Genomic DNA, 12,077 nt, shown 5'->3' on the forward strand with positions numbered 1-12,077 from the left:
GGGCGGGGCCGGCTTCCGGGTCAACCAGCGGTCGCGTCCTTTCCGGGACCTCTTCCAACGAAGTGTTAATTTCTCCCCTAAAGCGAAGCCCACATCCTTCCACAAGTTTAAAGGGTGGCAGCCCGAGGTCGGGGGGCCGGGCCCCCGGGGGTTCAGGGGGCAGCGTCGGGGGCAGGCCGGGGGTCAGTCTGCATCGTCTCATGGCTGTGACTCATGTGCTTGGCGAGGACCCCTGTGACAGCGGAGGCCCCCGCCACCCCCAGGGCTACTCTTTCACTTCACACGCAGCACGCTTCCCGGGGCCATGGCGGTGAGCCTCGGGGAGAAGAACGGACTCCAGAGGGAGACGAGGGCGAAGCCCGGCCTCTGGAGGGCAGCCGCGCAAGGCCTGGGGCGTCTCCGCGTGGTTTCGCAGAGCGCAGCGCACACCGCACCGCCGTTGCTTCCTCCGGCGCCGGTCCCGCCTTGGTTAAGACCGGACGCAGGCTGCGGCGTGGACGGGTCCCGCCTTGGTTAAGACCGGACGCAGGCTGCGGCGTGGACGGGTCCCGCCTTGGTTAAGACCGGACGCAGGCTGCGGCGTGGACGGGTCCCGCCTTGGTTAAGACCGGACGCAGGCTGCGGCGTGGACGGGACGGCGCGCGCCCGGGGCTTAAGCGCGGCACGAGCTCTGCGGAGGCGTCCCGCGTCCTGGCTGCCGGCGGGCTGGAGACGCACCTGCGCCTCCGGAGAGGACGGCGTGTGGACTGCCGTCGTTTCGTCTGCCTCTCGGGCAACACCCCGGTCGTCATTTCCTGACTTGCCTCCCTTGAACGAGCAGGTTCCTAAACCAGGAAAATGGTTAAGGGCCGGCCTGTGAGAAAGAGGTAAGTTCCAGAAAAGGCAGCGTGATCCAGGCGAGCGAGGGCAGGGGGTCGGCAGGTTCAGCCTGCGGGCCTGTGACTGCTGTCGACTGCAGAAAAATGCACAACCTAAAAGTGGAGAGTGGTGTTTTATTTGGTGTCTTTATTGAGGCTGTAAGCCCGGGGTACGGCCTCTCAGATCGCTCTGAGGGGCCGCTCCAAAGAGGTCGGGGAGTAGCCGGGATGTATAGGAGTTTTTGTTGGAAAAAACAAAACAAGGAGTCGAACGTCGGGAGATTGCTGCTAATCACAAAACCAGACATCTCAACGTAATGATTTTAGTGCTTTTCTGTGTATGGGAAATGCAGGAGTGTGGGCTCATTGAAGTGATTCCTTTGATGCGCACCTTAGCTGTCTAGGGCCAGTGTCCTGCTTTTCTCCATCCTGAATCCCCTCAGGGTGCCCAGTCAGGGCGGCCGCAGTGGTGGATGGCTTGATAGTGGGCAACATTAACTGTTTACTGGAATGGCAGGCGATGTATGTATTTTTAATTGAAATCTAGTTGATTTACAGTGTTGTGTTAATACACACTTTTTCAAATATCCTTTTCCACTTTGGTTTATAACAGGCTATTGAATAGTATAGTTCCCTGTGCTCTACAGTAGAACCCTGTTGTTGATCCATTCTATATATAATAGTTTGTATCTGCTAACCCCTAACTCCCACTCCTTCCCTCCCTCAGCCCCCTCTCCCTTGGAAACCACAAGTCTATTCTCTATGTGTGTGAATTTGTTTCTGTTTTGTAGATACGTTCATTTGTGTCATATTTTAGATTCCACGTATAAGTATTATGACGAATATGGTATTTGTCTGACTCATTTCACTTAATATGATGGTCTCTGGTTGCATCCATGTTGCTGCAAATGGCATTACTTTGTTCTTTTTTATGGCTGAGTAGTATTCCATTGTGTGTGTGTGTGTGTGTGTGTGTGTGTGTGTGTGTATACACACACCACATCTTCTTTATCCATTCCTCTGTTGATGGACATTGAGGTTGCTTCCATGCCTTGCCTGTTGCGAATGGTGCTGCTGTGAACATAGGGTGCAGGCAATATTCTTTCCCCACACCTCAGTCCCCTCCTCTGCGGAATGGAGGGTGGGAGTCCTGGAGAGCCTTCCCGGACTGCAGATGAGGTTTACGGTTACCTCACCTAAGTTGGTGCTTCTGGGAGGAGACTGTGGCAAACGCTCCTGGGCAGAAACCCCTATGGAGGTGGCGGCTGGCACGGCGGCAGCGCTCCTGCTGTGCCCCTGTGCCAGTCGTGCTTCCAGCTCGTCATGGAGTTTCCTGGGCAGGTCCAGGCTCTGTCGTCCAAGGGCAGATCTGGGACGATCTAAGATGCCTGGGTTCAATGTCGATGGAGCGGCAAGGAGGCCTGTGATAGCGAACAGCCTGGAGGAGCAGCTGCAGACACAGCCCCGCCTGCCGGGCGGGAGGCCAGGTGGCCAGGCAGCGGGTGAGACTGTGGACGGAGATCCAGCCGAGGGGCTCAGTGTCCAGTGTACCCGCGGGGCGCGGACAGACAGCAAAGGCTGCCTGAAGTGCGGAGCACAGGTAACGGGTAGAGGGGGCTCCGTGAAGACCAGATGGGGCACCGTGACACTCCGCAGCAAAGACACGAGTGATGCGGTGTGGCTAGGGAGACAGGCGGGAGGCCGAGGACGATGGCCACGTGTGGACACAGCTCTCCACCTGCTTCCCATGTGCTCAGAGGGGATCTGCTCACCCTGGGCTCAAAGCCCCCCAAAAGTTCCCGTCTGCAAGCTGGGGTGGCCTTGGGTCATAGTGCTGGGTCTTGCGGGACCAAGACTTGGTCCACGTAGCTCCTGGCACCCCATGTCTTTCTGTGCTTCCCCAGACGTGGAAATCTGAGCCCCTGGCTTGTGCTGGAGGCCTGGGTACAGCGAGGCGGGGGAGAGGGGGGGGGTCTCGATTTGCTTAAAGGGCAGAGGCCGAAGGCCTGGGGTGATAGGAGTGTATTATTGCCTGCCACACCTTTATCTTTTTTTAAGTGCCATTTATTTATTTATTTGGTTGCACCGGGTCTTAGGTTGCAGCATGCGGGCTCCTTAGCTGCGGCACGCATGTGGGATCTAGTTCCCCGACCAGGGATCGAACCTGTGCCCCCTGCACTGGGAGCGCAGGGTCTTACCCACCGCGCCACCAGGGAAGTCCCTTAAGTGCTTTTTGAGGTATAATTTACCATGAATTCATCCATCATAACTGCATAATTCTATGATTTTTAGTAAATCTATCGACTTGTGTGACCATCACAATCTTCCAGCTTCAGAACATTTCCGTCAAAAATGTCCATTTGTTGCCAATCCTTACCTCCCACTCCCAGCACGAGGGGCCTCTGGTCATGCTTTCTCTTTATAAATTTGTCTTTTCTGGACATTTCATGTATTGAATACTTGGAATCATATAGTATGTAGTCTTTTATATCTGCGTCCTTTCACTTAGCATAATGTAATGGAGGGCCATGCATTTTGTAGCTTGAATCAGTAGTTTCTTCCTTTTTATTGCTTTTTATGGTGGACCACACTTGGTTTATCCATTCACCAGTTCACAGACATTTGAATTATTTCCAGTTTTAGCATTTTAGCTATTACGAGTAATGCTGCTATGAACCTTTGTGTGCATATATCTATGGACATCTTTTTTTTTTTTAATTAATTAATTAATTTTTGGCTGTGTTTGGGTCTTCGTTTCTGTGCTAGGGCTTTTCTCCAGTTGCGGCAAGCGGGGGCCACTCTTCATCGCGGTGCGCGGGCCTCTCACTATCGCGGCCTCTCCTGTTGCGGAGCACAGGCTCCAGACGCGCAGGCTCAGCAATTGTGGCTCACGGGCCCAGTCGCTCCGCGGCCTGCGGGATCCTTCCAGACCAGGGCTCGAACCCGTGTCCCCTGCATTGGCAGGCAGATTCTCAACCACTGCGCCACCAGGGAAGCCCTGGACATCTGTTTTCATTTCTCTCGGGTAGGTTCCTAGGTGTAGTATTGCTGGGTCATATGGAAGTTTATGTGAAACTGCCAAACTGTTTTCCCAGCGCTGTACCATTTAACATGCGCCCCAGCGATGTGTAAGGATTCCAGATTCTCCACGTCCTGACATTCCGTCTCGACTATCTTTTTTATTATAGCAGTGCTTGTGGGTGTGGAGTGCTGTCTCACTGTGGTTTTCATTTGTATTTCTCCACTGTTTAATGATGCTACACATCCTTTCATGTGTTCGTTAACCACTCATATCTTTTTTAGTGAAATATCCATTACATCTTTCGCACAATTTAAAAATTGGGCTGTCTTATTTTTGAGTTGTAAGAGTTCTTTGCGTATTCTGGGTAAAATGATTGTTTTACACAATCTTGTGACTTAAAGAAGTTAAGAGAAAGCTGTCTTTGCAGTGCCTTTTATGTTAACACACATATTTACATTTCTGGTGCTTTTCATTTCTCCCTGCAGATTCAAATCACTGTCTGGAATCATTCTCTTTCAGCTAAAAGGACTTCCTTTAGTATTTCTGTAAGACAGTTTGCTAGTAACAAATTCTCTCAGTCTTCCTTTATCTGGGAATGCCTCAATTTCATCTTCACTTTTGAAGGGTACGTTCTCTGGACGTTGACCTCTTGGTTCACAGTTCTTTCCTTCTTTCAGCCCTTTGAATATGTCATCCCGTTGCTTTCTGTCCCCCATTGTTTCATTGGGCTGTTATCGTTTGTTTTGTTTTGTTATTTATTTATTTATTTATTTATTTATTTATTTATTTATTTATGGCTGTGTTGGGTCTTCGTTTCTGCGCGAGGGCTCTTCTCTAGTTGCGGCGAGCGGGGGCCACTCTTCATCGCGGTGCGCGGGCCTCTCACTATCGCGGCCTCTCCTGTTGCGGAGCACAGGCTCCAGACGCGCAGGCTCAGTAATTGTGGCTCACGGGCCGAGTCGCTCCGCGGCATGTGGGATCTTCCCAGACCAGGGCTCGAACCCGTGTCCCCTGCATTGGCAGGCAGATTCTCAACCACTGCGCTACCAGGGAAGCCCTATCGTTTGGGTTTTAATGGCATTGATGCTCCCCTGTATCAGATGTCATTTTTCTCTTGCTGCTTTCAGGATTTTCTTGTTGTCTTTCAAGAGTTTGATTATGATGTGTCTAGGTATGGATCTCTGAATATTTTGGGGAGTTTTTGCCCATTATTTTTTCAAGTATTTTCTCCAGCTCCTTCTCTTCTTTTCTCCTGGCACTCCCCTGACATGTATATTGGTGTTCTTGACGCTCTCCTCCACGTCTGTGAGGGTCACTTCATTTGTCTTCAATACAGTAAGTCCCCTACATATGAATGAGCTCCGTTCCAAGAGTGCGTTCGTAAGTCCAATTTATTCGTTAAGTCCAACAAAGTCAGCCAAGGTACCCAACTAACACAATCGGCTATATAGTACTGTACTGTAATAGGTTTATAATACTTTTCACACAAATAATACATAAAAAACCAAACAAACACAAAAAATAAAAACATTTTTAGTCTTACAGTACAGTACCTTGAAAAGTACAGTAGTGCAGTACAAGAGCTGGCATCCAGGGGCTGGCATCGAGTGAACAGGCAGGAAGCGTTACTGACTGGAGTGGGAAGAGGAGGTGGGAGATGGTAGAGCTGAAGGGTCGTCAGCAATAGGAGACGGAGGGCGAGCTGCAATTTCACTCACACCTGACTCTGATGGACCGCACGTTCGCATCTTTGAAAGTTCACAGCTTGAAGGTTCGTATGTAGGGGACTTAACTACTTAACTATACTTTTTCTTTCTGTTCTTCATATTGGGTAATTTCTACTGCTGTAACTTCAGGTTCACTGATTCTTTCTTCTACCACCTTGAATCTACTATGGAACCCTTGTAGTATATTTTTCTTCATCTCAGTTATGATACTTTTCAACTCTAATTTTTTCAAATGGATCTTTTTTAGAAATGTAATTTCTGTCCATTTGAGACTCTCTCTATTTGTTGACTCATTACTGTCATACTTTTAATTCTTTAAGCATAGTTTCCTTTAGTTCTTTGATCAGATTTATAATAGTTGCTATGAAATCTTTGCTACATTGAAAATCTGGGGGCACCGAGAGACATTGTCTATTGACTGCTTTTTTCCTGAGTATGAATCCCATTTTAATGTTTCTTTGCATATCTCATCATTTTTTGTCTCAAACTGGACCTTTTAGATAATATATTGTCTCTGCATTATATACCTGTTAACTGCATCCTGGTCTCCCACTTAAAGCCTGTTGCTGCTGCATCTCAGTTTGTTTATTTCTTTGTTTCTTTGCTTAGTAACTTGCCTAGGCTGAATCTGTGAGGTCTCACTCTATGGCGTGTGGCTATCAGTTGTTTTCCTTAATTCTTGTCCTTATTTTAAGCCTACTTTCCTGAGGGTTGTCCCTTTGTCTGCATAGGTTAGTGGTCATCCAGTAATTGACCACCTTGATCCAGGAGGGCTTCATCCTCTACCGATGGATCTGTAGGAGAGCAGGCAGTGCGTTCACGGTTCAGGCTGCTCTCAAGTCGGCCTCGGCTTTTGTTTTCTTCTAGGCCCTCCGAGGTCGGTACCTGGGCCTGCTGTTCTCTATCTGTGCCACCCCTGTCCCTCCTCTGCCCTCCTCCTGCTCTACCCCCCAGAGGCTGACCCCTGGGACCACATCATCCGGCCTCTGGCTCTCTGATTTCTGACTAGTTTGTCCAATGGGAAGCACTAGTAGGAGGGAAAGGTTAGGGTATTTCTTCACTGCTCCCACCTTTCTTCAGAACCACATCTCTGTTGACTGTCTTAGCCCACTCAAGCTGCAATAACAAAATATCACAGACAGGGTAGCTTACAAACGAAAATTTATTTCTCAGTTTTGGGGGCTAGAAGTCTACCATCAGGGTGCCTGCAAGGTTGGGTGAGGCCCTCTTCCAGATCACAGACTTCTCGCTGTGTCCTTTGGAAGCTCTCTGGAGTCTCGTATAAGGGCACTAATCCCATCCCTGAGGGCTCCACCCTCATGACCTAAGCACCTCCCAAACCCCTCTACCATCACTTGGGGCACTAGGACGTCGACATGTACATTTTGAGGGGACACAAACATTCAGATCTTAGCAGCAGCTTTGTTGTTTTGTTACAGAACCACACTTGGGTTCACGCGCCACGTGCAGTAAAGCCAGTCTACTGACACCAGGTTGTGGTGAAGGAAAATGTGGTATTTATTGCAGGCGCCAAGCAAGGAGAATGGGCAGCTCATGTTCAAAGGACCCAAACCCTCTGAGTTTGGCTTTGCCTGTTAGGGAAGGGTTTTTAAAGACAGCGTGAGGGAGAGGGTCACAGGGTACGTGATCAGCTCGTGCACATACCTCTGACTGGTTGGTGGGGAGGTAATCGGGAGTCAACATCCTCAGCCTTCTGGTTCCAACCTTTCTGAGGTCTACGTGCTTGTGGGCAGCATGCTGTTATCCTGGTAGCAGTTTCAGTATTTGTAAAATAACTCAAGGATGCGGCTCAGGATGTTATCTATAGCCCTTGAGGAGGAACTAAAGGCCCTTGATTTTGTTTTATGGCTAAACGGTTTTTGTTTTGTCTTGCTTGATTGCTTTTGTTTGTTTCTGCACTTCCTCATTCTCTGATTAAATTTGCTCTTCGGAACTGGGGGAAGGCCTGGGAGGCTAAAGCTTGTCTACAAACAAGAGGTGGGGGACACGTGGGAGGGTTCCTGCTCAGTTACAGTTCCCTGATTACACTTCTCACCATGAAGGGACGCAGCTTTCCTGGCCTCTGGGAACTCTTTTTATCCTCTTACAGGTCTTTGGGCCCCTTAGCATCCGTTGTACGTGTATCTCCCCCGACCTTTCTCTGAAAGTAGCCCTTTCAGTAAAGGCTCTTCATTTAAACCATCTGTCGTAAATCTGTTTCTTGGAGGGACCCTGGCTAGAAGAGAGAGGAGGCAAGGACGGCAGCCAGGTGTTCGGTCCAGGCCAACAGGTGGATGGGAGGCCGTTTGCTCCGAGGAGGAGAACTCAGAGGCAAGTGTGTTTGGAAGCGGATAATCAAGGGTGATGCTTGTTTGGGGCGCCTGTTAGACACGGAAGTCAAGGAGTTAAGTTGGCAGTTGAATATGGGAGACCAGAGCTCAAGAGATGAGGGGCTGGTGATCTAAAACTTGGAAGGCATCCGAGTATTGATGGTACTTAAACTGTAGGCATGAGATCATTTAGGGAGAGGGTGCGGAGAAGTGGTCCAAGGATGAAAACTAGGGTGTTTCCAAGTGAGAGGTCTGGACACGGAGGAGAATTCAGCCCTGGAGACTGAGATGGGGTGACAGTGAGAGAATGAAGAGCGTGACGACCCGGAATCCTGGGAGGAACGTGCCTCGAGAAGGAGGGAGTTATGCTGCTGGGAAGGCATGGGGGGCGGGGACCCCTGGGCTTGGGCGCATGGACATGGCTGGTGAAGGGCTTCAGCAGGAATGGGAAGCAGGGAAGCGGAGCTTCGTTACGAAGAGAGCAGGGAAATTGGGGGAGAGCTGGGGGGGAATGTAGATCCATGGAGTTTTGTTCTGTTCTTTTTTGAATGGGAAATGAATGTAGAGAGAAGAAGTGATATGCAAGAGAGAGAGAGAGGGGTTAATTGTAGCAACCAAGACCTTGACCTTCAGGGTGTGGGACCCGGGGCAGAAGCAGAGAGTGGCAGGGGCAGCGCCTCGGCTGGACAGGAGAGTAGAGCCCTTGTGCAGGCATCAACGCCCACAGTGGTGGGGGGGGGTGATGTTTGGAAGAACAGGTTCCTACATCAGGCACCGCTCTCCCCAGGCTTCTTTGCCCAGACTGACTTCACCTCTTATTTCCCGGAATCAACTGAGGCCAGCAGGTGTGAATCCTCGCCTTTTGCTCCCAAAGATCTAGCCCACCTCCCATTCTCCTGTCCTCCCTAGACAGGCTCCTGCAAAGGTGACTCCCTCCCCTGGGTCCGCACCGCAGAGCATGGCAGGTCGTGTAAACAAGTGACAGGGACCTCCCTGGCGGTCCAGTGGTTAAGACTCTGCGCTTCCACTGCAGGGAACGTGGGTTTGATCCCTTGTCGGGGAACTGAGATCCCACATGCCGCACAGCGAGGCATGCATGCATGCATGCATGCATAAATAAATAACAGCACCACGGACAGGTCACATAGAGCCATGTGATTTTTACATTATGTGCAAGAACCAGCCTCACCTCCAAGGAGAGGCTTTCTCTGCTTTCTTTTTTTTTTATATAAATTTATTTATTTTATTTTTGGCTGCGTTGGGTCTTCGTTGCTGCGTGTGGGCTTTCTCTAGTTGCGGCGAGCGGGGGCTACTCTTTGTTTTGGTGTATGGGCTTCTCATTGTGGTGGCTTCTCTTGTTGTGGAGCACGGGCTCTAGGCCCACAGGCTCAGTAGTTGTGGCTCGCAGGCTCTAGGTGCGCGGGCTCAGTAGTTGTGGCGCAGGGGCTTAGTTGCTCCGCGGCACGTGGGATCTTCCTGGACCAGGGATCGAACCCGTGTCCCCTGCATTGGCAGGCGGATTCTTAACCACTGCGCCACAAGGGAAGTCCCTTTCTCTGCTTTCTTGAACACGCTGCCTTCTCAGATTGGGTATCATTTCTCCACATTTGACGGCAGCGCGTTTCAGGAATGAAGGAACCCCATCTGTACAACAGGATGATGGCTGGTGGTGGGTTAGTCAAAAGAAAATACCGCTAAAAAGGAATAATTAAAAATGATACACTCAGACTATGAATAATTAAAAAGATGTGAGTGTACACACGCTTTCCAAGCTTTTAAGGAATGGCGAACCTTTTCTTTGATTATGGATCTGCTTATAGATTCCTTGGTCTTTTTTGCTTCCCTGAGTCTCTAATCTGTCACCTCCCATTTCCAGTTTCCTTCACGTGGGACGTGAGCCTAAATGTGTTGGGAAAAAGCCGGGCACAGCAAGTTAGATTTTAACTTATTGTTTTCACTTATCTTTCCTTTTGTCGCACACACCTTGTTGGGAGCCTGACACTTTCCAAATCTGAGATTGGGTAGTCCAGGAGGAAGTGCCCAGACCAAGTCAGAATGCCTTTGCCACTGCCTGGCTGGTGATCATGGGTACGTTCCAACCTCATGGTCCAGCTTGTCATCTGAAAAGGTGGGAATTAGAAAAGGTGATGTCCAAAAAAAAAAAGTGTCCAAGTCCCCCCCAGCTCAGTTAGTTATTGGGATTAATAACACAGCAGGTAATCTCAGGAAGGTCCCTTGAAATGCTCTAAATAGCTACTAGTGAAAGAAGATATATTATTCATATAGCTAGAACTAGTGTATCCTTTAGGTGATGCTCTTGGCTGCAGTACTAGAAAACCTAGTTGAAATGGCTTTAAACAACAAGGAAAATGTAGTATTCCACATATTAAGAAATTTGGATTCAGGACGGTTCCTGATCTAGTTAATTTTCTGAGTCTGTACCATCAAGGACCTTTCCATCTCTCAAGCTAGTTCTCCTCATGGTTGCAAAATGGCTGCCAGAGATCCACGCATAGATGGACACAAAATATCTACAGAACAGAAAAGAATACAGTGTTATTTTTCCTGTGTTGTTTAAAAATAAATGTTCCACTCTCCCCAGTTCTGCCCCCAGCCCACTTGCCCCAACATCTCAATAGCTGAATTGGAAGGCATGCCCATTCCTAAGCCAGTTACGGGACAGGAGAAATGAAGTGGCCAGGATCGGCTTTGATCAAGCAAAATTGAGCCTTGTGGGCTGGCTCCCAGCTCCTGATACAAAATCGTGTTCTGACAAGAGTGAGATGGCATGGGAACAGGTAAAAGATCTGCCAGCATTAAGCATAATCAGTGCTCAGAAACAATAGAAATGAAAATATATAAGGAAACAGAGTGTTTAAATAGATGGTTCTTATCTCCTCAGGGGCCACAGACAAGTCTGAGAACCTATTGAAAGCTATGGCCCTTCTCCTTAGGGAAAAAATGCTCAGATATACTTACTTAATGGGACTGCCTTAAGTACAGGCACCGGCCAATTAGAATGCTCCAGCTTAGTGGTGACCAATCAGAATGAGTGCCAACCCGTTACTGACCAATCAGAACAGAGTGTGCTCAGGTACCAGTCAATGAAAATGGATGTCATACCCAAAGGATGACTAGGGCCCTCCACAGTGCATCCTCCTTGATGTGTTCTGTTTTGTCAGTCAGCGTGTACCTTTTCAAAATAATTTGCCCCCAGCATTTGAAATGGTAGCTTTTCACATCTAGAGCCAGATTTCTGCTCCTCTTTACACACTTGAAGATGTGGCCATGCTGGAGCCACCGTGGGAGCTGAGAAATGGTTGCCCCGGAGGAGGTTGGTACTTTCCAGTTTGCCACACTCTCCACCCCTCTCTATTGCCTGTTGCCTCTCCCACTTCACTCGGGTACATGTCCTGCCGGCCCTTGTAGGTACTGGATTTTGCAAATGCTGGAACTGGCCATGGCCGTCTAGGGGGGGAAGGTGTTAATGGGGTGACTGGGTTCATGTGGTTATCACTCTTTGCTCCCCAGTGTGCTGGCATTTGGGAGGGACCAGTTTACTAGTTCCCAAGGGAAGTGCCCTTGACCACGGCCCCGATAATCCAGGCGCCCCAATCCCAGACGTGTACTAACCCCCAGTGAGGTCATTCTCCCCACAAGGAAGAGGACCTTTTTACCCTATGGAACTAGAAAGGTGATTGAGTGTGAAGATCTCAGACTCCGGAGCCAGACTTTCTGGGTTTGAATCCAGACTCTGCCACTTACTTGCTGTGTGATCTTGGGCAAGTTGCTTAGCCCCTCTGTGCCTTGGCTTTCTCATCTGTTAAGTGGAGTTGATAGAAGGATTAAATGAATGGTAAATGTACAGTGCTTAGATTTACACCTGACACATAGTGCACGTGTTAATTATTATCATGTGACTTTGATTTTTTGAACATTCTGAATCTGGACTAGGCTGTTGGCTTTACCTTTGTGTGTAACCAAAAGGCTTACGGAGAGAATTTCCCCCAGACTGGAAACAAACGTCTTCCCTCCGCGATGCATTCCTAAAGGGGATTCTTCATGACCAGAAAAAAAAATTACTGTGGATACTTTGTGGCTGCTTCTGGGTGGCCGTGCAGAGTTTTGGGCATCAGCCCAA

This window comes from Eschrichtius robustus, chromosome 14 (assembly GCF_028021215.1).
Source record: "Eschrichtius robustus isolate mEscRob2 chromosome 14, mEscRob2.pri, whole genome shotgun sequence".
In the NCBI taxonomy this organism is placed as follows: Eukaryota; Metazoa; Chordata; class Mammalia; order Artiodactyla; family Eschrichtiidae; genus Eschrichtius; species Eschrichtius robustus.